At 49.4% G+C, this 26,318-nt stretch overlaps 1 long non-coding RNA gene across 1 annotated transcript; it reads right to left on the reverse strand.

Annotated features, from left to right (window-relative positions):
- Window positions 1-6,392: 6,392 nt before the first annotated feature.
- On the reverse strand, window positions 6,393-26,082 carry LOC129021779 (uncharacterized). Its single transcript, XR_008496140.1, has 3 exons — window positions 25,799-26,082; window positions 21,962-22,086; window positions 6,393-10,283 (listed from the first exon to the last, which is right to left on the reverse strand). It is a non-coding gene; the product is annotated as an uncharacterized LOC129021779 (long non-coding RNA).
- Window positions 26,083-26,318: the final 236 nt, after the last annotated feature.

Raw genomic sequence — 26,318 nt, forward strand, 5'->3', positions numbered from 1 at the left:
GCTTTGATGGAGAGTGTGGGGCTTTCGGGGCCATCGCTGGGGCTTCTGAGGCCTGGCATTGGTGAGCAGCTCTGAGTGTCTGCTCATGGCCATGAAGGCAGGCATGGCAGGTGGAATGCCAGGGTGACCCTTGTCAGCAGTGCACCCCTTGCCTCATAATCCCCCCATCTCCAGTGTGGAAGGGCCTGTGGATGCCATGGGCTAGTGCTCCATGAGCAAGCTCTGCTGTGGCACCATTGACTGTATGAGTTGAAGGGACCCTGACCTAACAACCAGGTGAGCCCGGAAATGGGACGAGGCCCCTTCTGGAAAAGGAGATTCAAAGCCTAAAAGAGATTTGGTGTGAGGGAGATTCTCGGTTACTGGCTTCAAAAATGGAAGGGGCCACGGAGCCAGGAATGAGGTGGCCATCAGGAGCTGAGAGTGACCTTGACAGCCAGTAAGACCCAAGTCCTACCCCACAGGGATGGCATCCTGCCCCATCGCATGAGCTTGGAAGACCACCCAGAGCCCCAAAGGAGCACGCAGGCTGCCGACACCTTGACTTCAGCCTGGCGAGACCTGGGGCAGGGAACCTAGTTGCACTGTGTGAAACTCCTGACCTCCAGAGCTGATGGGTAGCAAAAGGATGTTTTAAACCACAAAGTTTATGGCGATTTGTTACACAGCATTGAAAATGAATACAAAAGTGTGTCTGTTGAGAGCGAGGAGAACCTCTCGGAAGACCCAGCTCCTCCTCTGTCCTTGGGTCCCATTTTCCCAGAAACCCCCTCACTCAGCACACCTGGAGATCCCCCCCACCCCCAGCCCCCTGCCTCTATTCCTGGCAGCTGCTCTAATTCCTTTATTATTCCCTTGAATACTTGCTCCACTAATGCGCCTTGTGACACAGAGGTCTACTTGCAAGGGGTGAAAAAAAATGAACTTAAGCTCTCAAATGCAGGCTCCTAGTCAGAGCTGAAAACACTGGGCCGAGTGGGCACAAAGAATGCCAGCTCTTGCCAATGTTGTTGAATGAGGTTTTTTAGTCTCGAACAAAGCTCTCCCTTTGAGGATTAACTGCCAACAGGGAGCTCTTTGTTTTGAGTAGAATTTAAGATTATTGCTGGGATAGAAACGGGGAGAAAGGTGACACCATCAAGACCACACTGTGCAAATCCAGGATTATAGAAAACATCATTTTTTAAAAACTTGTTGGCAAATATGGACGCAGATTGTGCTGACACTCCAAAACGTCCACTTGATTTGTGACCAAGTCCTCGGTCTCATGTGTCCCAGGCAGGCGATGCCTTCAAAGATATACATGGATAGCCGAGCACAGTGGCTCACACCTGTAATCCCAGCAATTTGGGAGGCCAAAACGGGTGGATCACCTGAGGTCAGGAGTTCAAGACCAGCCTGACCAATATGGTGAAACCCCATCTCTACTAAAAATACACACACACACACACACACACACACACAAACTAGCCAGGTGTGGTGGAGTGCCCCTGTAATCCTAGCTACTCAGGATGCTGAGACGGGAGAATCGCTTGAACCTGGGAGGAACAGGTTGCAGTGAACCGAGATTGCGCCACTGCCCTCCAGCCTGGGTGACAGAGCGAGGCACCATCTCAAAAAAAAAAAAAAAATGCAACCAGTATGTAGATCCTGGCACACAGAAAGCCCTATTCTCACTTGTTAGCTTTTTGTGTTGTTAGAAAAAAGGAAAACAAATCCTCAAGATATAGCCCATGTGTTATTCCTGAGGTAGAAAACTCTGGCGGTGGGTGGAAGTGTGGGTGACTACAAGGCAGGGCTAAATGCTTCCTTCCAGAAGTAAGCCCTGGCCTGGTGACCATGATAGCTGACAACATGCCCCCCGCACCTTCCGTCCCTGAGCAGAGCTTGCTGGGGGGAAGACCCTGCCTTGTTGCTCCCATTCCAACAGGTCTGCTACTCTGTCTCTCTCTCTGAGTAAACTCCAGGTCCCACTCTTGGGCCACGGTCCTCACCACCTGGCTTTCCTGCTGTGTCTCCATCTCGTCTACCCGCTCCCTCCACCCCAGCCATGCCTGGAACACGCTGGGCACCTTCTTGCCTCAGTACCTTGGCACAGTCATTCCTTTCACCCAGGATTCTGCTCCTCCAAATATCCACCTGGCTGACTCCATTTCTTCCAACTCGTGCTCAAGAATCAAGAATGTCATCTCCTCAGAGGGCTCCCTGCAGCCCTCATCTCTTCTCTGTGTACAGCTTCATCTCACAGGCTTAATTCTCGATTCTCTACTCCTCTTGGGAGTGGAGGCTCCACACTTTGATTCACATTAGTCCTGGCCTCCTCGGAGCATTCAGGCCAGTGGAGAGATGATGACAACACAGGGTGCACCTGGCCACGGTCCCTGCCCTCCTGGGACTCCCACTTGGGGACAAGTCCTGGACACTAGGCTGGGAGAGAGGGTGGGAGGGTCAGCAGGGGGGACGTGGGGCTGTCCTGTTCCCACTCCTCCAGCCTGCACTTGCCAAGAGGCCCCAGGCTGGGTTCTGAGCAGCCCCGTGGCTGAGCTCCTTCCTGGTAATGATTTTAGGGCCACTCAACTTGTCAGCTCTGCCTCTCGAAGCTCCTAGGCGTGGGCTCTGAGCCGCGGTCACTCCTCGGTGATCTCAGCTCAGGGAAGGGAGTCACGATACACTTAATCCAAAACAGCTGAAAACCAACAGTGGGAAGAGGACTCTGGTGACAATGGCTGGTGCTAAGGACTTGACTCAGTCTGCAGCCAGGCCAAGCGCTTGACACCTGCTCTCTCTTCTTCTCTAAAAGGATTTTTCATCTTAATGAGTTTTCACTGTATGTGAAGCTTTCTCCTTTGACTTGCAACATAAGCCTAACCACTAATGGAAAGAGAAGACGCTCTTTAATTTTTTTTTATGAAACTGAGCATCATTGACTGAGATAGAATGTATGTATAGTCAAGGTGCAGTTCTGTGAGTTTTGACAAACATCCGCAGTCACAAAATCATCTCCCACAATCAAGACGCAAACAGTTCCACCCCATCAAATTCCCTCAAGTTCATGCTGTCTTATTTAATCCTCACAGGAACCCTAAGGAGCTACTGAACTGTTAAGGACAGAAAGGGCAGGATTTCGTCCTCATGGACACCCCGACTTCCCACTGCCCGGCACAGTGTCTGGCATATAGTAGGTACTCACTACATGTTTGTCAAATGACTGAATGAATGATATTGATATTATTGTTATGAGCAGTTTACAGACAAGGAAACTGAGGTTAGAGAGCATAAATACTGTGACTAATAAGATATGGGTCAAGGATGCAACTGCAAGTCTGTTGTTTGTATCTGCGGCCCCCTGCCACAATCAGGGGCTCTCAGATCCAGAATTCCTTAGGTAGGATGCCAAAGGCCTGGCTCGGGATCTCTGTGCAGCCTCGTGGGAAGCCAGCCGAAAACCTGGAAACCTTAACCTCCATCTCCTGTTGCTTCTCAGCATCAAGAGGATGCTTGGGGATGGGGGTGGGAAATGGGGCAGATTGACCTTGCTGACCACGGGGTGGGAGAAGGAGTCCTAAACTGGAACTCTGCACCCTCAGATCCAGTCCCGACTGTGGAGTGACTCGCTGTGTGACTTCAGACACGTACCATGGCCTTTCTGGGTTCTAGTTTCTCCGACTACAAAATGAAAGAGGGGCTTCCACCTAAAGGGGTGAAAGCGTCCTAATGGCTCTGCTCTTATGGTTCCGTATCGGTCGGGACTTTCTTGGTTGCGAGTGATGGAAAATCCCACTCATGCTGGCTTAGGGAAGGACAAGGGAGGATTTTTCTGGCTAACCAAGGAGTTTTTGGGGAGTGTGCTGATTCAGGCATGGCTTGGTCCAGGCGCTCTGACAAAGAGTCAGTCTCTCTCTCTGTCTCTGCCTCTATCTGTCTATCGGTCAGTCTGTCCCTCTCTCTCTCTCTCTCTCTCTGTTGTTTTTCCTCCACTCTGGGCTCTGCTTTCCTGTGTATTGGCTCCATTCTCACACAAGCTATCCCTGTGGGATGGCGGATTGTTTCCAGCAGGCCAGGCTTTCATCGTGTCTTCCCTGAGCCCCCGGCAACAACAGCAACTCCCTTCGCCCCAGAGTTCAGGCAAAGGGTCCACATCGGCTCTGATTGGACAAACATGGGTCACATGCTCATCCCTGACCAAACACTGTGGCCAAAGCAGCAGCGTTCACTGGTTAGCTAAGCCGCTGTCACAGACCCACATCTGGCTATGAGGGTGTGGGTGACATGAGCCACATCATGAAACTGGAAGAAGAGCAGTTTTCCAGAAAAAAAAACCCGGAATCATTTCCAGAATAAGGGAATAGATGCTGGGCAGGGAAACATTTTTAAAAATTCATTACAGAGTCTGAATTACGCCTTGTCCAACTGAGACCAAGGAGATTTACCTCCATTCATTGTTTCTCTGGTGGGTCCAGAGAATCCCTCTTGGGTGCTAGGGGTCCCCCAGCTCCAAAGCCAGCCAGGCATTGCCTGCACTGTCACTGGACACCCGGGATCAGTTCACTTCCTCCCTCTTCCTCAATGTTCTGATCTGAAAAACGATCTTCCCGTATTTCCCCCACAGCTCAGGGAGGAAGTCCATGTTTACTTCCTCAAAGGTGGCTGAGGGATGAGGCTCTTCTTGCTGGCCCCTGAGGTCACACCAGCCCTCAGAAGAAACTGAGAAACTCCTGGTAATTTTCGCTAAAGAAGATGGTTCAAGGTTGTGTGTGTTTCCTCTGCCTGCTGTAATAAATTACTACAAACTAAGTAGCCTAAAGCAACACAAGTCTATTCTTTGACAGTCCAAACCCCAAAATGGGTCTCACTGGGTGACTAGCATGGTGCCAGCATGGCTGTGTGCCTTCTGGAGGAGCTGAGGGGAATCCGTTTCCCCGTCTTTTCCAGCTTCTAGAGGCCCCTGCACTCCTCAGCCCACGGCCCCTTCCTCCACCTTCAAAGTTAGTACCACAGCATCTTGCAGTCTTTCTCACACCTCTGTGCCCTGCTTATAAGGACTCTTGTGATTACACTGGGCCCTGCAAGGTCATCTGGGATAACCTCATCACGTCAAGAGTGATCTAACTCGATCCCATCGGCAAAGCCCCTTCTGCTGTGTAAGAGGACACATGCACAGGTCCTGCGATGTGGACGTCTTTGGAGCCATTATTATGTTGACCACAAAAGTCATTCCACTCATTCCCCTGCTGCCTGGTCCTCCACCCAGACTAGACCAGTGAAAATTTACTTTGTCTTGTAGAATGGCCTTACAGTGGATTAGGACAGAGTAGAAATTCTCCACATTCACACAAGCACACACAAACAAACACGGAGGCTTCTCACCTCCTCTACATTGCCAGCAGTGCATGGCACACACACAAATTCATTCATTCATTCAGCAACTATTTATGAAGCACCTACTATGTGCTTGACACTGCACTGGGGCTGCCATGGAGATGAAGACAGGGTCACGCTCAGGGAGCTTACAGCCCAGTGCAGGACAGAAACATCAAACCAAATAAATACGTCCAGATCTGTGAAAGAAATGAGAAGAAACAAACAAAAAACCTCACAAATGAGCACTAATTTATTCATCAATCTACTCAGCCAATACTTATTAAACGCCTACTATGTCACAGCCATGTGGAGGTACTAGTGAATGGGGCAAAGCCAGCCCGTGTCCTCATCCTCATGGAGTGTACACTCTAATGTGCAAAACAGCAATTAAACATGTGACAGCAATGGAGATCGGCTAGGAAGAGGAAGCACCCAGAATGGCGGTGTTGACAAAGGGGAGCAGTGAGCTGTGTATCTGTTATTCCTAGCTGAGTAACAAGCCACCCCCCAGCCACCACGGCATTTCTCACGAGCGTATAGGTCAACCGGAAGGTTCTGCTGATCAAGGCTGGTCTGCACTGATCAAGGCGGGGCTTGAACTTGTGTCTGCAGTCAGCTGGAGAGATCAGTTGGGGTTGGCAAGTCTAAAATGGCCTGGCTTATATGCATAGTGGTGGCTGGCTGTCAGCCCTTTGGCTGGGCCCTGTACCTCTCATCTTCCAGCAGGCTAGCTGGGTTATGCTTACCCAGCAGAGGTGGGGCCCAAGAGATAACAGCAGAAATGTGTACGGCATCTCCTGGCCCAGGGTTGCAACTGCGACAGCCTCTCTTCCACCACATGACATTGTCCAAAGCAAGTCACAAGGCCAGCCCAGGTCCCAGGAGGGCAGGATGGACCCCACCTGTCGATGAGTGCAACAGCATAGTCACACTACCAACAGTAAGGTCAGAGGGAGTGGTGGGGCACGTGACTGTTTAAAAACTCTACCACTAGGAAGATGACGGCAGAAAGCTGCCCAGGTATTTTTTTTTCTCTCTCTCTGCACCTGCACCACTCACATTCCACATCTGACCATTGGGAAATTCTTCCTCTGACACCTCTCTGCCTCTGCCTCCTTCTTCATCCTGCTCTGATTCCAGCCTAGGACACCTTTGCTGGGCAAATCTGCCACCATGGAGCTGAGAAAAGACCCACGAGGCCCCCGGCAGGCTCCCACATCCCCAGCACTGGAGGTTCCTGGAGCCTGATGCCAGCAGGCTGGACCTCAAGGGGGCCACAGGACTTCTCAGCTCAGCTCTTGATTTTTCAACCCCCAAGTCATAAAAGCTTCCACGGAAATGGCCAGGAAAGCCCCTGTAGCCCTTTTGTAGTGCTGGTTTCTGGGTTGGCCTGACCAGCAAGGATCTTTCCAGATCTGCAGTAAAATCTGACCTTCGATTCAACCCGGCTTAATGAGTACGTGCGGCTCACAAAGGCCCGGCACAGTCCCCAGAGCTGCTTTGGGGTGAGGCCTCCAGCCACGGGGCCAGCCCTTCCCTGTGATCTCAGTGCCCCCTCCCAGTCCCCACAGAGCCAGCGGTGGCAGCTGTGGGGCTGCAGTTTGGGAAACGAACTGAGGCAAGAGGAGGAAACGCTGAAAGCTGGAGCAAACCTGGCTGCTGGGAAGTCCCCTCAGGGCCAGCCAGACCTCCGGAAGGCCTGGAGGGTCCCAGCCTCTTTGCACAATGTAATGAGGCTGTTAACAGGGTGGGCCCTAGCATCAGACTGCCTGAATTCAAAGTCCCGCCCTGCCGCTCACCAGCTTGTGATCTGAACACGTGGCTCACCCTCTCTGAATGCATATTGGCCATCCTCAAGATGGGGTTAAGAGCATCCACCGCCCAGGCTCACTGTACGGACGAAAGAAGAGCCACGAGGAAAGCTCAATAAATATTAGCTCTAATTGTTATTGCAGGCTTGGGGCACACCTCACTAATTTGGAAGGCGCAGCGCAGAGGAACCACGCCCAGCCCAGCAATGAGAAAGCTTGTGTTCTAGTTCCAGTTCTGGTACTGAGACACTCTGTAGACACACCCTGGAAAAAAGGATTCATCCCCCCGTATCAAGAAGGAGAGAGGTCTGGGGGGTGGCGCTTAGTCTCATCATGCAAACAGCACCCCCAATCGCCCACAAAGAGCTAGGCCCTGGGCTGGACCCATCGTCTGCATCATCACCGCAACCCTCCCCCATTTCACAGGAGATTAGGAGATGGGGACCAGCCAGGAGTCACCCCCGGCCTTGACCCCAGCCCCAAGCTCTCCATGTTTGTAGTTGTGTCGCCAGGCTCTGAGCGCTTAGGCTACAAACGGAGCACAGACTCTGAGGGCTGGGGTCGCTGCTGCTCCTGCAAACAGCCCATGCTCCCAGTCTAGAAAAATCCTTCAGAAGATGACAGCTCCAGCTGATGGGACTGAAGCAAGCCCCCCACAGGAAGGCAGTCTCCAGCTGACCACTGTTCCGTGAGGCTGTCTGAGCAGGCTTCTGTATGCACGCATAATAGCGACAGCGCAAACAGCAGCAGCAGCAGCCTCAGCTGGCTCGGAGGGGGGCTTGGCTCAGCGTGTGCGGGGCGCTGTGCTTTCTTCCAGCTTGGCGTGTGCGGGGCGCTGTGCTGTCTTCCGGCTCGGCGTGTGCGGGGCGCTGTGCTGTCTTCCGGCTCGGCGTGTGCGGGGCGCTGTACTGTCTTCCGGCTCCGCGTGTGCGGGGCGCTGTGCTAAGTCTTCCGGCTGGGTGTGTGCGGGGCTCTGTGCTAAGTCTTCCGGCTCGGTGTGTGCGGGGCTCTGTGCTAAGTCTTCCGGCTCGGTGTGTGCGGGGCTCTGTGCTAAGTCTTCCGGCTGCATTCGCACTCTTCCCCTCCGACTCAACCATGGCAGTGAGGCACTGTTTTGTTTTGTTTTGCTTCTCAATTTTGACTGTGGTAAAATACACCTAAAATTCACCATCTTAATCGTTTTTAAGTGTACAGTTCAGTGGCATTAAGTACCTTCATAATGTTATACAACCATCACCACCTCCAGAGCCCTTTCATCTTCCTAAAATGAAACTCTGTTCCTGTTAAACACTAACTCCCCACTTCCCTGCTCCCCGACCCCTAGTGACCACCCTTCTGCTTTGTCTCTATGAAATTGACTGCTCTAGAGACCTCCTGTACATGGAATCATACAGTATTTCTACTTTTGTGACTGGCCTATGTCACTCAGAGTAATGTCCTCAAGGTTCATCCATGCTGGAGCCTGTGTCAGAATTCCTTTCCTTTTTAAGGCTGTATAATATTCCATTGTGTGAATGCACTGCATTTTGCATATCCATTCATCTATTGATGGGCACCTGCATTGCTCCCACATTTCTGCTGTTGTGAATAATGCTGCTATGAACATAGGTGTCTCTTCTCGACCCTGCTTTCAATTCCTTTGGGTTTGCATCAAGAATTGCTGGAATTGCTGGATCAAGTGATAACTCTATTTTCAGTTCTTTGAGGAGGTGCCATACTGTTTTGCACAGCAGCTGTGCCATGCCCACCATCAGTGCAAAAGGATTCCAGTTTCTCCACATCCAGCAAGGTATGGTTTTTAAAGCCCATCTTACTGAAGGGGAAACGGAGGCCAAGAGAGGCTAGGTCACTTGCTCCAGGTCCTCCAGTTAGGAACCAACAGTCAGGACTGAAACCCAGACCCAACCAAGCTCTGAGCCCTCATACTGCTCCCATGACCTTGCAAGGACGCAATTCACTCGGCCCCTCATTTGGAGCTGGAGCTGCAGGTTTAGAGTCATGGATGTGCTCTAAGGCAGGGGTGGTGCAGTGTCAGAAGCACAGATCAGAAGCTGCCTGGGCACCCATCCAGCTCCCCCCGACAGGAGCCACTCTGATCCTCAATTTCCTCAAATATACCACAGGAATGGGAGACATTTGGGATTTTCATGATGATAATAAATGTAAAATTTTTTAAATCACACTTGGTACATAGTAAATGCTCAATCGATTATTATTTAACCTGGTCCATGCTCCTTACAGAGGGATAGTGTGTGGATATTCCTGGAAGCAAAACAGCATGACATCTTCAGGAGTGTTCAAGCAGCAGGGAGCAGGGTATGATGGGAGGGGCAGGCCCAGGCTGCAGGGGCAGACGAATGGCCAGACCGCCAGCAACCTCAGGCCATGCGATGCACATTATCTCAGGGCCACCAGAGGGTTTGTGCAGGGGAATGATGGGGGCACATTTCCATTTTAGAAAGCCCATCTGGAAAATCCAGAAAGAAAGAGGCCAGAGAGGAGACTGCGGAGTAATCAGGAGAGAGACGATTGGGACCAGAACCAGGCTGGCCGGGCTGGCTTGGAGGTGGATGGCTAGAGCCTGGGCATATCTGAGATGGAAGGGAGTTAGGGAAATACAGCATCGCATTTCATTCTGGGTCTGATACGTGTGCCTGACTCAGGGTGGGGCTTCTCTGGGACTGTTAAGAAGTGTGTATGAGTTCTCTATGAGAATTTAAATGTGAATATTTAAATATATATATATATATATAGGGTCCCTCTCCATATGAAGAGAGTGGGGAAGTAAGGAGTGAATCTGGCACTGCTGGAGGTGGGTGGGTGTGAGGCTCATGATCAGCTGTGGGTGCAGGGGTTGGGAGGGGAGGACAGGGAACTTGAGGAGCAAGGTTACGGGTTGTGATGTAGATACACGTTGATACTGTCTTCGAGATGCCAGTGCACGCTGCAATAGTCGCTGGACGGTGCTTCTTTATACGAGACCCTGTTCAGACACTGGGACCTGTGGGGCCCCAGCTTTTCCCAGGGCACACTGCTGGTTCCCTCTGGGGTGCAGGGAGCAGAGGTGCATGCAGGTTCTCTCAGATGATGAGAGTTTGTTTCAGGAAAACCCTGGGAAGCAAGGAAGACAGAAAACAGCTTAAAAAGCAGGCATCCTAGAAGGGGGCTCCTTGGGGATCCTGGGACTCCACGGAACTGGTGGCACTTTCCTGCTGGAGCCGGGCATGTCCTCTCCCCACTCCCTGGACACTCACCATTGTGAGTCAGTCCCAGACCCCCTCTCAAGTGCTCCTTTGTGGGCTCCCTAAGGGAGTCGGCCTAACTGCTTGGCCATCACCACCAGCACTGCACGTCCCTGGTGGCATTGCTGTCCTGGCCAAGCCATAGATGGCTTCTTTGGAGGTAAGCGTCTAACCCTGCAGTGGGTGCCATGATGTGCCACCCAGATCCTCCCTCAGATCTGAGGCACATTCCCCAGGCTGCTGGGGGTGTTGATGGCTGATCATTCTAGCAGAGTCCTTCTCCAGGAATTGTCTTCAGGTTCTGACAGTCACCTGCCTCAAAGTCAGGCCCCTTCCTGGGGTGGCCCATGTGCAATGAATGGTCAAAGAAAAAGCAGAAAAGTCCAGGCCCCGTTTTCCCCTATTCATGACCTTCCTGAAGGGCCATCCTGACTCCACACTCCTGTGAGTTAGCTGAGGTCTTTGCTGTGACATCTCTAAAGCCCAGCTTCTCCCTCCCTGCACATGTTCATCCTGGAAACACTCCCCAGTGACCTTCCTTCACACCAATTTCACCTCCTAATCTGCTTCCTTAGAAACCCATCTATAACAATCCCTAGGCCAGGTAGCTGTGAGAGAGGCATAGGCCTAGAATTGCCAGATTTCATTAATAAAAATATAGGATGGCCAACAAATGTTAATTGCAGACCAACAACAAATAATGTCTTAGTATAAGTATGCCCCAAGCCACATTTGGGAATATTAATACTCAAATATTATTTGTTGTTGACGTGAAGTTCAAATCTAACTGGGCATTCTGTATTTTATCAGGGAACTCTAGAAGGATCATGGAGTAGAGAATATAGGATCTAGGTCCAAATGGGCCTATGGCCACAGCAGACATTCAGAGCATCACAGGCTCCTGTTACACACGCAACTCAGCTTGGATTTCTCCTGTAAGAAATAAAACAACTCAAATGTGATGCTATTTTTTTGCTTAAAAGAATAATAAAAATAAAAACTACCATGTATTGAGGACTAACTCAATTCCGGACCATGTGCTAAGTATTTCAAAGCTGTCAATCCATTGTTAACCCATTCAATTGTCACAACTTTTTGAGGTAAGCATATATCAGTTAGCATCAAGTCCAATAAGAGTCACAGAAAACCCAAACTATCTGTGGTTTAAAGAAAATTTAGAAGTTCAGAGGTAAGCAATGCAAGGCCGGGATTGGGAAACTCCAACCCTTTCCTCTTGTTTAACCCTGTGTGGTCTATATTCTCAAGGTCACCCACATGGTCCAAGATGGCTGCTGGAGATCCAGCCATTACACAAAACTCCAGTCAGCAAGAAGGAAGAAGCAACAAAGAAGGACATCACCCCCTTCCCCTTTAAGGACACTTTCTAGAAATTACAAGAGCACATGTTTATGCCCCTTTTGACAGAACTCAGTCACATACATGATCTGGGTGCGGGTGCAAGAAAAAAATGCAAAATGTGATTTTTTTTTTTTTTTGAGACAAGAGTCTTGCTCTGTTGCCCAGGCTGGAATGCAGTGGCACAATCTCGGCTCACTGCAACATCCACCTCCGGGGTTCAAGCGATTCACCTTTCTCAGCCTCTCAAGTAGTTGGGATTATAGGCGCTTGCCACCATGCCTGGCTAATTTTTGTATTTTTAGTAGAGACGGGGTTTCGCCATGTTGGCCAGGCTGGCCTCGAACTCCTGATCTCAGGTGATCCACCCACCTCGGCCTCCCAAAGTGCTGGGATTACAAGTGTGAGCCACCATGCCCAGCCTGCAAAATGTGATTTTTTATTCCAGTTTGTCACAGGTCCAAGTAAGAATCAGAGTTTTTCTTGCTAAGGAAGAAGGGGAGATGCATAGTGAGGGACAATGATCAGATTTTGCCACAAGTAGGTGCTATTGTTGTCATCCTTGCTTTTAGATAAAATTGAGGCTCAGGAAGATTAAATACCTCACCTAGGGTCATGCAACTCCCAGCCTGCCCCTACAGCCTGTGCCTGCAATAACCACTATCATACAATTCCATTTAATTAGATTTCAGAGATGCCAATTACATAAGGAGGGTCCGATGACAGGCACATTCTATTTTTTAAAAAATCTAACATTCTAACAAATTGAGTATTCAGACATCACAACTTTGTCAAAAACCCTAATGATCACAGCAAATGTAGAAAAACATAGGAGAAAAAATGTTTAAACTATACACACAGAAGTATGAAAGAGAAGCAAGACCAGCTTTTGCACAGATCAACAGTCCTTCCAGAGAAGAGAAAGCTCATCACATGTTCCGGAAGCCAGTTTAACTAGGATGATCACAAAGAAGAAACAAGGGAGTGTACCAAGTGGCAACGCAGCCACAGGGTGGGGAAGTCATGCTTGAAATCAGTAAGAATAAAAGTTTGAGCACTGGGGCCTGAGTGAATATTAAATGGGCTCTGTGGGTTTAAGTAATACAACTCAACAACACCCTGCAATAACTTTGAACTCTTGGATCTTGGGGAAATGGCCTGGGGAATGAGAAAATTCTCCAAGAGAAATATTATTTGTATTCCACGGTTGTAAAAGTTAATAGCCCTCCCCCATTCCAAACCATGGCATCCCAAACCAGAGGAAGGGAAATTTGAAACATGTAATTTAGAAGCTGGGCTACAAGGAGAGCCTGACCCCCAAGCTAAAGCCGCCTGGGGCTTTATTTACACAGGTCTAGAAGCTGAGTGGCTCTAACTGTTGGGAAAATCTTCTGAAATTCCGCAATTTGGTTTACCTTCCCCCTGCTAGGATGAGGTTGCTCACAAAATCCTGGTTTCATAGAATGCAAAAATTAAAAGAGAGCTTAGTGATCATCTAAGGCTCAGATTCAGCTGGGTCTCATCTTGAAGGAACTCCCTTAACTGGGAATAGCTGCCTGGGTCACAGCACTATGCAAATGTGTGGAGCTCAGACTAGATTGAGTGGGACGGAATGCTTCATTGTGATTGATTAGTCATGTCTGCTTCGGGCACAGAATGATAGGGGAAGCATGTGCATCGAATGTTTTTTGACTGTAAACTTGGTGAAACCCTTCATTTTATAGAGAAAGTAAGTGAGGCTCTCTGAGCGAAAGCAAATTGCTCTAAGTCTTTTGGTAGCTGAGTGAGAATGATAAGTCAGTTCTCTTCAATTCTCATCCTGTCTTCCTTTTACCATTAGCTTCTGTGGCTGGCAACTAGAATTTTTGCAAGAGTAATTCCTAACGGCCATTCACACTCCACTCAAACAGAAAGATCTGCCCTTCTAAGGGAATTCATTTCCACTTTCCTTGATTTCCATTCAGGTCTGAGTGTGGCACAATTGGAGGTAGTAGTTTAATCTTGGTAGTCGACATCCTCGGTTGGACAACAGTAAGGGTAACCCTGTGTGCTGCTATAACAAATAATCCCTAAACCACAGTGGCTTAACACTGAATGCTGGGTAAAGAATGGCCTCTCGCAGGTGACCAGGTCCTAATTTCCAGAACCTGTATAATACTTTACATGGTAAAAGGGACTTTGCAGATGTGATTGAAGATATTGGGACAGACAGATTAACTGGACCTCTTACAATGGTTTTTCTAAGAAGGAGGCAGAAGAAGAAAGAGATGAGATGACAGAGCACAGACAGGGGCAGAGAGAGATCTGAAGATGCTGCACTCCTGGCTTTGAAGATGGAGGAAGGAGCCAGGAAAGGCAGGTGGCCTCTAGAAGATGGAAAAGGCAAGGAAACGGATTCTTCCTCCAGCCTCTAGAAGGGAATACAGTCCTGTTCAGACCTTGACTTTAGGCCTTCTGACCTCCAGAACTATAAGATAATACATTTTTGCTGTTTAAAACCACTGAGTTTGTGGTAATTTGTACAGCAGAAATTGGAAATTAACATACACAGTAAAAGTTTACTCAGGGCCTCCAGCCAACCAAAGCTCAGACAGAAGAGGTGAGGGCAGAGATCCTGCAGGAGGCTCCAAGTGCCAGGCTTCGAAGTGACTTCCACCCACCCTTCATCTGGCAAACCTGTCCCACCGCACCACTGAGCCGCAAGTGTCTCCTGGGAGCCCAAGAGGAGTATCAGACGGTTTGAGAAACACACGGCATCTGTCTCTCCACTCATCCGCTTTCCTCTCCTTGCCATCACTTCCTCCCCCAATTCTTTAGTCCTCAACAGTCAAGCAAACCTGGCTCTGATCCCAGCTTGCTACTCAATAGCCACAAGCAACTAACTGGACCTCTCTGACCCACTGCATTGTTATCTATAAAATGAGGAAGGGGGTAAACAATTATCATAACTGTAAATAGATTATACCATTATTATAGGCATATTATTATATAGGTCTAAGAGTTAGGTGATAGAGCATAAAATGAAAACACTTTTCCAGAGGTTCTTAGCCTGGGGACATCCTCAGAATTGCACGTAGACTTTTAACAACCACACATAAGGGGCCTCCACAGGTGGCGGCTGCCACATGGGATGATTCTGCAGCTGGATCATGACTGCTCAGTTCAAAGGCAACATACCAGGAACCTAATACTGGCTCTCAAGACAGGACGCAGCATCAGTCACTTAAGCTGCATCGCCCTCCCCAGGAATATTTACATTGTAAATTTGAGCTCCAACCGCAAAAACATCCTGCTAAGTGAAAGAAGCCAGACACAAAAGGCCACAGAGTGTATAATTCCATTTATAGGAGATACTCAGAGTGGGTCACCTCGTACAGACAGAAAGCAGATTCGTGGTTACCAGGGGCTGGGGCAGAGGGAAGTGGGAAAGACTTTTTAACAGGTACGGGGTTCCCCTTCGAGGGATGAAAATGTTTGCAGCTACAGGTGATGGCTGCACAACAGTGAACACACGAAGTGCCGCTGATGTTCACGCCTCCAAATGGTTGATTTTACATTACGTGAATTTCACCTCAATTTTGTTTTTAAAAAGCAACATCTTGCTTCAGGGACATATTTAAAGGCCAGCATAGTCCCAGTTAGCCTGAAATCAAATCCCAATCTTTTGCCTATATATAAAATTGTTCCTGTGCCAACCTAAGGCCCCTGTACAGTAACTGAGACACAAGGACAGTCTTCCCCAGCTGCTGGGGATGTCACTGACCAAGGCCTTTGGCTGACAAAAGCTGTATCCCCAACATCACACCCTGTCCCAGGAGGCGACCTTGTGCCCATTGACAGGTTATGGGGTAGGGAGGCCTGGTCTCTTGCTCGAGGCAGGACACCTCTGCAGGAGCACAGGACCCAGTTGAGGCCCTTGTGGCCACCACATCCCCATCCATCCCCATCCACATCCTCTGTCCACCTTGCTGACATCCCCACCCCATTGATCCCAAAGCTCTTCCCCCAGCAACCTCTGCAGCAAATCTCCCTTTGAGATTTGCCGGGACACCCAACCTAAGATGCCTGCCCAAGATGAGTTCTGCTGTCAAGTTCTACAGCAGTGGTTTCAACCAGGCAACAATGTCTCCCACAAGGGATGGAGCTCCATGAGGCATTTTTGTTTATCAGGACTTGGGGGGTGCAGGTGCTACCGGCGTCTAGCAGGTAGAGGCTGGGACACAGCTAAATATCCTACAATGCCCAGGACAGCCTCACCACCACAAAGAATGATCCAGCCCAAAATAGCAGTGGGGAGGTGGAAAAACCCTGTTCTAGAACAGAAGCTCCTTGAAGACAGGGTTTTGTTTTTGTTTTTGTTTTTGTTTTTTTTCTGTCATGTGTCCAGCACATAGTAGCTGTTCAATCCGTACTTGCAGAATAAATAAGTGAGGGACTGAATGTGAAAACCCACCAGGGCACCTCCACCTCTCCTCAGGTGACGTCTCCTCAGAACAGACTTCATTGAGGCTTCCATACTCTGCCTCCTCTTCCCCCGATGACTTAAGGCTTTCTGTGGTCTGGCTCCTGCCTGCCATTTGGACTCATTTCTTAGCATCCTCCTCCTTGCTCACAGTCGTACAGTTTCCTTGGCCTTCTTGGGTCCTCAAATACACAAGCTCACTCAGCAACTTAAGGACATCAATCATGGGGTCCCTGCATCTCAGTTTCTTGCAGGGCAGGCTCCTTACCTGATGGTCTTTCTAAAATAAATCCTGTGCCCCTTCTGGTTGCTCTTACCACATTCTGTTTGTTTCCTGCACAGCCCTTGCTATCACGCAAAACGACCTTATTTGCTTGGTTGTGCATTGTTTGTCTTGTCTCCTGGGAAGATGCCACGATGCAGTTTTTCTCCGCTTTGCTCTGTACTGTGGAATTATCTGTTGACTGGATGAATACAGGAATTGGCAGAACAACTGGTACCCTGGACTTATGATAACGGGGTCCCAGTGAACTGGGCCTCATGGAGCTTCAGTACCCGTTGAAAGAAAGAAGGAAGGGTGGGTCTGCTGGGGAGAGGGGCCGCCACATGCCCACTGGCCTCTGCTAACAAGGGCAAGTGTGGACGAACTCCTGGGGGCTGAGTCATCTCTTTCTCTGTAGCTGTGCGGGAGGCAGATGCCTTCAGGCTGGGCAGGAGAGAGGAGGCCCAGGATTTTGTGCTGGGAAGTTCAAGGCAGAGCACGGGCAGAACTTGTTTTCACAGGGAGATGTCAGCCCCACGCCCCCATGTCAAAGGACTCTTAATTACGCTGCCAAAAGCAAGGCTCAGTGCTAACCTGTGACCCCAAAGGTGTTTATATTTCCCTCCAACATTCTCTTTTGATCATCCCCGTAGATTCAAAAGTATCCCAAGGCTTGAAGATAAACTGTTAGTTTTATGGGGTCGCTTTTACTCCTACCAGAAAATAAAACAAATGCACCGCACGGTGTTTGTGGGAAGCCATTTGCATTTCCGTGCCTCTCTCCTGCTTTGTCCGCTACCTTCTGCACTGGTGGAGGCTCCTCTCGCCATCTGCACAAGGCTGTCCTGCTCTTTGCTGCCTGCTTCTTATCCAGATTTTACCCAAATTGAAACAAAAGGAAGCAAGATGAGATCTGCATGCAGTCACCCTCACCCGCTGGCAGGGGAGAGAAGCGAACAGTGCTTTTCGAGTTAACAATGAACTTTCAGAAATCTGTAAGATGTGGCTCTCAAAAAACGTACTGGTGAAAAATCTCCTCTTAATTAACAAAGATGAAAACCTGATATAATTGAATGTGGAATGGCAGGGGATGGATGGTACCAACCCCCGGGATCATCCATTATGAGGCCACGCTCTGCAGCTGTAACAATGGATATTAGGAAAGTGTACTCATTGATCTGGAAAGAGGTTGGTTTTCCGTCCAAAAGGAGGTGGCAGATGAATTAGTGAACAGGACTCTAGCAGATGCTGTGGGGGCCCTGTCCTTACCCCCCTTGGCCTTCACTTTTCCTGGGTTTTGGAACCCAACAGCTCCCAGTGCCAGGACATGCTAGTGCTCCCCAGAAGTACTCAGGGCAGAGGGGTTAACACTCTCCTGGGAGCAGCCCTCAGGCAATGATTAATGGGAGGAGTGAATGCACTGTTCATCTCCTCAAGGGCTAACTTCCAGGTACCTCCTGCACTGCCTATGGGAAGCCCCCAGTGAAACTGACCCCCAGGTGGCCACAGCAGAAACCTGCTCCCTTCTGTCTGCCCAGCTAATCCTTCCTGGAATCAGTTCCCAATTCTCACTTGCCACCCTGGGGGTTAGAGGCTATAGAAAGGGGCAGGAGTGTGCCATTCTTGATACAGGAATGATAAGCACAGAGAGGACATGGGGTGTTACATGTGGGCTGCCAGCCACACAGTGGAGGCAGTGCCTGTGCCTAGGAATCTGAATGTTAAATACGCACTTCTGCCTGGAGAGATTCCCGTGCTCAACCAGCAATGGAGCCTCTGACAAGCCTGCGCCACCGAGACTATGGAGCTCAGACATCAGCCTGCTGCGAAGTCATCCGGGGAGCATGTTAGGAGGCTTGGATCTGGACCTTACCCAGAAAGTGGGACCCAGCAGGCATGCAGCGGGCCCAGGAATAGGCATATTACACAAGGACCCCGAGCAGTTCTGAGTTACAGGGTGAGAAACACTGGGCTGGCAGAGTGGCAGTGTCTAGTGTCCACTAGACAGAGGCTGCTCTCTAAAGAGAGCATGTGCTTGTATTCCTGACGGTGGCCAAGGATTACCCGTGTGATCGCCCCTCGGCTGCCCAGAGCAGGGGAAGGAGAAATGCTGCCTGTGTTTGTTTCCCAGTGCTGCTGTAAGAAATTATTACCAATGTAATGGGCTTAAACCCACAGCCATTTATTGCCGATAAGCTGATGCCCCTTCTGTAGGTGAGAAGTCCCAGTGGACTCAGTGAGGTCTCGGCCTTGGGTCTCACAAGGCTGAGATCTAGGTGTCGGCAGGGCTGAGCTCCTTCCTGGATGCTCTGGGGAGCAATGCAGAGCTGGAATTCCAGGCTGATGCAGTGGCTGGCTGGATTCAGTTCCTTGTGCGTGAAGGACTGAGGTCCCCGCTCCTCACTGGCTGTGAGCCCGGACAGGCTCCGAGAGGCTGCTGCGGTCCTGCCTGCACTTTACATGTGCCTTCCCCAGCAAAGGTGAGTTGAGTTCCTCTCATGCCATGAATGTGACGTCTCCTGCCACATCTAACTTTGGCCAGAGAAAGTTCCTGCTTTTAAGGGCTCACGGGATTACATTGGGTTTACCTGGAAAATCCAAGATAATCCCCTACTGTAACATCCCCAACCTTAGTCACATCTGCAGAGTCCCTTTTGTTATGTAAAATTACACACTCTCAGGTTCCAAGGATTAGGGTGCGGACAGTTTTGAGGGGACATTCTGCATACAACAATGCTGTATCACAAACAAAGCCACCAGATTTCTGGTCTTCTTGCAAATGATTCTTTGCTTCAGGGATTGTGTATCTGTAGGCCTGAGATGGAGAAGGCAGGAGGCAGAAGAGTTGGGCCTGCACGGAATTGAGAGCAAAGATCTTCCTCCATAAGAGCAAGGTGTGGGAGGAGAAGGGCCTTCCTTGTTTTTCTGCTCAGAATGCTGTCATTTAAGGATGCTCGACTCAGAGCCTTGGCAGTCATCTGGCCACCATGAGACAGGGCCAAGCACAAAGGATGGCAGGCCAGGAGTCCAGGGGGAGGTCATTGCTGACTTAGTTAAGGGAGCCGGGCGTGGTGGCTCACACCTGTAATCCCAGGACTTTGGGAGGCCGAGGCAAGCGGATCACGAGAGCTCAGCAGTTCGAGACCAGCCTGGCCAACAAGGTGAAACCCCGTCTCTACTAAACACACACACACACACACACACACACACACAATTAGCCAGGCGTGGTGGCGCATGCCTGTAATCTCAGCTACTCAGGAGGCTGAGGCAGGAGAATCTCTGGAACCTGGGACACGGAGATCGCAGTGAGCCAAGATCTCGCCACTGCACTCCAGCCTGGATGACAGAGCGAGACTGAGTCTCCAAAAAGAAAAAAAGTCCTGGAACCATCTATCTCCACTATCTCCAGACTTCTTGTTGGTGAGATTATCAAATCTCTATTATTTAAGCTAAGTTTAGATGAATGTTCTGTTCCTCACTGATGGAAGCATTCCTAACAGATTTGTGTGATGTTTGCAATAGTTTGGAATATTGTTCAACACACAGTCACTCCCCTCTCCTTTGCATAATAGGCAGAATACGGCTCTTATCCTGTTTATGGTGGGCTTGGCAAAGTGACTTGCTTTGGCCAATGAACAGCAATGGATGTGACACATACAGAGGCCTTCAAAGTCCTTGCAGGTTTGGGCTCGACTCTGGTGCCCCAGTGATCCGCCACGAGGAGAATACGCCCAGGATAAGCTGCTGCCCCTTCAGCCTGGGCCCCAGAACAAACACATGTGCGGCTGCATGAGCCCAACCTGCGTCCTATAACCAAGGCCAGCGGACCCTGAGCCTGAAGCAGAGACCTCCAGCAGGGCCCAGCTTAGATCACCTGCATCACGATCAACTGCTCTCACTGCTCCAAGCAACTGAGCTTCGTAATGGTGTGTTATGCAACATTAGTGTGTCAATAGCTGACTTGCACAATAGTGAACATGTAAGAGGTCCACACACTCCTGTTCCCCAAAGTCATGTGGGGGAGAGTGATAGAACTCTACTCTGGGGATCTGAGAGCACAGAAAATCTGGGTCAAGCATTCATAGAATACAGGATCAGCAAACTCCCCACATCTTCCTGAGACACAGAGGAGCAGGCACAGAGGAAATGTCTGCCTGGGTGCCTGGAAGCCTCACAGGGTTTCAATGGCTCAGAACGCCCCAGTATCCAATGAAGTCTTCCCATGGGCCGGGCTCTCAGGCTGCTCTGGCAGTTGCGGCCAAGCACTCCCGGAGATGCTCTGCTCTCAAGCTGCAGAGGGCACAGGTGTGACTGGTGAGAACGGAGGACCACTCCAGAGGGAAGGAGGCAGTTTCCACGGATGTCTGGGTCACCTGGAGAGAATCCAGGCTGACACCACTCTCGTGCCTGGGCTATTTGGGTCTCCCCCACCCCCCACCGCCTGAACTGGAGCAATACTTAGGGAAAGGGAGAACCCAAATCCGTACAATTAGGTTTCTGCCACTTGGAACAGGGGCTTGAAAGATAAATTAACTTCTGTTAGACTTATATGTCTTGCACACCATAGAATGCAGACTGAAATTCATGCCCACTGTGGACACAGAGAATGTATTTAGTCCCTGGGTATAGTGGTCAGCTTGCTTCAATTCTGGGAGTCTCCATTTTCATTGGACTAAACCAGGGTCAGCAAACCAGAGCTGATGGGTCAAATCTGGCCCACTGCCTGTTTTTGTAAATAAAGTTTCACTGGAATAGCCACTCCCTCTTCGTTCACTGCTACAATGACGGGACTGAGTGGATGCAACAGAGACGGTCTGGCCCACAAAGCTAAAAATATTTATTATCTGGCCCTTTGCAAAAAAAGCTTGTCAACCTCTGCACTTTCCCACCTGCTCCAAATCTCAATCTCCCTGCGCTGAGCTCTGCTTTCATTATACCAACTCAACCAGTGTTGGAGAACGAGGCACACAGCATTCAAGAAACCCAGCCCTCGAGTGGCCCAGGGAGCTCTTCCCCACACACTACAAAATTCTCCAGACTTCCCTCCAACAAGCCAAAGAGATGTGACCACACAGCACTATACCCTCTGCTGCCCGAGATCAATGACTTTTCCTCTTACTGCTCGCATGGCCTCTTCCCTCCTTCCCTGAGACTTCTTCCCAACTTCCCTCACCCTGGTGCTCCCCAGGAGAGGCCCAAATGAGAAGAGAGGTCTCCGAGTTTGAGTTCCACACAAAACTCTGTTCTGGCCAGACTCCGCCCAGCACTGTGGATGCCAGCAGAAACCCCATGTTTGTCCCCATTAATCACAGGCGGAACCTGCAACTTGAGCCCCATCCACCCGAAATGAGTGGAAAAAGTGCAACCTGACCACAAAAGTATTATTTTATAAATAAGGCCCTTCAGTAGTGGTTAATTGGATACACATTTTGTAAGATTCAGGGAACATGAAAGCTATCATACTCACATTGACTGGCTGCGTTCCTGGTAGACCGCAGTGGCCATTTTCTGTGCAATGTCAGGCCCCAGGCTGAAAGTCCTAGCTTGGAGACTTTTATTTTTCCCTTAGGGATATTGCTTCTCCACCCCCACCTTTACAAAAAAAAAGAGCAAGATTGATTTAGTGTATGTTTAATGGCTCCATAAATCACTCAACATGCCCCAATGTCATCAAAATTCTGCCAGAAATGATTTCCACTGAAGCAGATGGCCTGTATGGGAAACTAATCTGGCATGCTTTTATTTCCACTGAATTTCCATGAGCTCCTACTGTGTGTCAGCGCACACCTGGCCCTGGAAGAAGCTGAGGGGAGTGCTCCAATCCACGGCCCTACATCCCAGAAGAGGGAACATTGCAGGAGCTGGAAGGAGATGTTCAAGAATACAGGGAATCAGCCTGGAAAACCATGGGCGGGAAGGCCTGCCCCTGTTTGTCTGAGATGGTTTAAAATTCACGCCCTTCTTACGAAGACAGAATAAGAAATCCAAGGCTAATTTTGAATGCTCTCTCCTGCTATGCTTATGCTCTGTGGGTAGTCTGGGGACAGTGATGGGACCTAGCTGTGCCTGCTACAGAGAGACGACTGGACAGAGGGGTGGCAGGTTGGGGAGGTGGCCTCCCCTCCCCAGCTGGTGCGGGCAAGCTGACAACAGCCAGCTCTGTTGAAGGCTCACCAGGGAAGGCTGAGGGCCTGATCTCCAAATTGAATGGTCAACCTGGACAGCCACACGAGGCCAAGTGTCTGCATTTGTGTGTGGCGTAAACCAGCACATATACCAGGGAGAGAGAGCAGCGGGGACTGAGAAATCAGGAGAGCTTCAGAGAGGAGCGGGATGGAGTTCAGCCAAAGAGAATGAATAGATGGGAGAAAGTGAGAAATACATTGTGCTTTCATGACCAAAACAGCTCTTGGGAGCAACATGTCGTTGTTTCTAAGGTGTAACAATAGTAATAATCACAGCTGAAGTGTACTTAAAGAGTCAGTCCATGCCAGGAAGTCCGTATGCACTATTATCTCTCTGATCACTCAAAACCATCCTAAGAGGTAGTTACAGTTATCACACCTAATTCACAGACAAAAAAACAAGTCTCTTAAGTTTCTCAACTTTTCCATCAAAATGCTCCAGGAAGCCGAAGAAAAGGAGCCTGTGAGCTGAAGACAGAGGAGTTCCCCAAGTCTACCGCCGCAAATGCAAAATTTATTTGAAGTTCTGTTTTTTATATTCCTTTGTTTTTTTATCCTCTGCTTTATATGTTTTAATATCAAAATGATGTGCTTAATTGTCTTTGAGTGAAATTTCACAAACTTTCTCCCCTAAAATGCTTCTAATCAAATTACCCTTCCCAGAGGATGAACCTTATTTCTTCTGAGGCTTTTCCAACTCCTTCACCCACTGACTTGGATCCTGAGGCTAAACATGCTCCAGTTTAAGCAGCTCAGCTGGGGAGCAGGGCTTGGACACAGCTGGCCTCTGGCCCTCTGTTTTTGTTTGGCATGCATAGTGTCTTTCAGTTTTCACACACACACACACACACACACACACACATCCAGATTTCCAGATTCTCCTAAAATTGTTTCCACTGTGGCCACAATTGTATGGCTCTGAGTAGTGACATAGGCTAGGTACAAGACACTAGGGAGTGGTGGGGACTGTGGCAAAACTGCCGCCACTCCCTAGTGTCTTGTACCTAGCCTATGTCACTCTATATTTCTCCAGACCCTGGAGGTGTTTGAGTATATGCTCTTGTCTTAGAACTCTTGGTGTTTCAGGTACAAAATGCAGAAAAGCCATGGGGTCTTGGTAAGACAGAGAGAGCGCCAATGAAAAGAGATCAAGAAAAGTCCATTCACAAAATGACCCTGCAGAGCCGTGTCAGCACGGAGAGGGGGGGAAAAAAAACCCAGTGATGCTCAGTGAAGCCTTTTTATTTTCCACTCTACCTCTGATGCTGCTCAAAGTGATGAATTAGAGAAGCTCATTTCCTTTGGTTGGAAAAAAAAAAAAAACAAAAACCCAGAAAGCAAAAGAAAAAGCCAGTGTTCAATAAAACGTGGAGGAATGACGCAATGGTGTGCAGAACCCTCAGAGCAGAGCTGTTAATTGCTTCCTTCCCGGGATGCTGGCCGGCCCCTTTCTCAGGGACTCGGGTGCATTTGTCAAGGAAAGTATCAGCCCCCCATAACTCTCCAAAATGATACAATACATCACTTGAAAGTAAGCTAGGATCAACACGTTGTTAACTGTTTGATCTCACAAGTCAGAATTAATGATAGGTATTTTGCACAAAGAGAAAAAAATGAATGTTAAAAGCCTATTTACGTTAACTAAAGACATCCCTGCACCATCAGGGTTGAGTTGGAGGCGATTTCCTGCGGCACAGCTGTTCTACGTTTGTTAGTCTGCGGGTGGGTGGCAGCCCAGTAATCAGAGCCAGACTGAGGGTGTGGGGAGCTGAAGAGATGGGGGGGCGGGGGTCAGGAATCTTTACACAGAAAATCCCAGTGACCACCTAGAGAAAGAGGATCCGGGTTAGAGCTCAGAGTGCACTCCTTCAGAGCTTTGGAAAGAGCTGCAGACCAGTTTCTTCATCTGAAAACTAGACTTCATTCATTAATTCTGAAAATGCTTACAGAGTGTGGGCTGAGCACAGGGGGTCCATTGGGGAGCATTAAGGACCAGGTCCTTGCCCTCATGGATCTTACAGTCTAGACAAAAAACTTTAACTCATAAGGAAACAAACAGATTAACAGACAAAACTTCAGGTCATGAGAATACTATAAAGAGAACAAACAGGATGGGATGTACCCAAAAGGGACCAGGGATGGGGCCACTTTAGATTGATGGCCAGGGAAGGCCTCTCTAAGGAAGCAACACCGGCCTTGAACCCTGGATGGAGTGAGCCAGGCAAACACTCAGGGGCAGAGTGTTCCAGCAGAGGCTGTGGCCGGCGCAAAGGCCCTGGAGCAGGGACAGGCGTGGAGCGCTCCTGCTACAGCAAGGCAGTCCATGTGCTGGAACCAAGGGAGGGAGGAGAGTGGTGGCAAAATAGGGACCACAATGTGTACAGCTCTGGGGCCAAAGAGTCTAGCTGTTACTCTGAGTGTGAAGGCGTCCATTTGAAGATTCTGAGTAGGAGAGTAATGAGATGTAACTTGCGTTTTAAAAATCTCTCTGGCTCTGGATGGAAAATAGATTGTGGGACAGCAGGGGGAGAGGAGTCAAGAGACCAAGTATAGGCTATGGGAGGTGTCCAGGCGGAAAGGAGGATTAAAGTAGATGAGGCTGGCAGCCCAGGGCCAGCACACAGTCAGGGCTGGCAAGAGGACAGAGCAAGTGAAGCGTTCACCTAGAGTGCAAAATGTAAGATGGGGAGAAGGAACTGCCAAAAAACTCAGTAATCAAAATAAATAAAGACACAATTCGTATTACTGATTTTTCCTTTTGCCTCAGGCTCCAATATGGCTTGACATGGCGCTGCGAATGACCCTGTCTTTCTTTAAAATGTTGATATTTTGTTCATCATGGAATTTTGGGCATTAATTTTGATTTTTAAATGCATTGCATTAAAATATTATTTATCTGGATGACTTTTTTGGCACCCCCCTTAAATTCTGTGGCTGAGGCAAGTACCTCCCTCGTCATACCCTAATCCTGACTCTGCACTAAGTACTCAGCACCCTACAGTGATTGAGGCCATTGCTGTTGTTTTTTGGCCTCCAAATCCCTAAGTAAATGCGTAGGTGGACACCAGGGGAGGCAGGTGCAAGGTGGGTTCTGGAACCTTCCCGTGTTCCCAGCTGACCTGATTTATGATGGAGGTGGGAATGAACAAAGCCATCTTAGGAGTTTGTCGGTTGCGGATTCTACTCCTGCTGAGCTCAAGCTGATGCAAAATTTGCGGGAAGGAGCCTGAGTCAGCATCTCAGAAAAATCTCCATCCCCAGGCTCTGTGTCTGTCAGGGCAAATTCCCCAGGAAGTGCCTCTGATTGGCCCAGTGTGGGTCACATGCTGTCCCGGAGCCAAATCCGCTGTGGCCGCCCAGGCAGCGTGGTGATTGCACAAACATGGCAGCCAAGAGTCACGCCGTCTTGGGTGGGACAGTTCTCCCCAAAGAGAGGTGTGGGCTGAGGTAGGGAAGGGGTTGTACTCATAATGTTGTTTGTTCGTACAACGGTATTTCCTGCTGCCAGGGAGCTGGAGTTAGGGTTTAGAAAAGGCTGGGGAAGTTTAGAGGAAGCCATAGCTGAGTAGCGAAAGGGGGAGTTGAAGAAGCCCTGAACAACATCTTCCGGTCGTTGCCTTCTTGAAAAAGCAAGCCTGT

Source organism: Pongo pygmaeus, chromosome 21 (assembly GCF_028885625.2).
Source record: "Pongo pygmaeus isolate AG05252 chromosome 21, NHGRI_mPonPyg2-v2.0_pri, whole genome shotgun sequence".
Taxonomy (NCBI): Eukaryota; Metazoa; Chordata; class Mammalia; order Primates; family Hominidae; genus Pongo; species Pongo pygmaeus.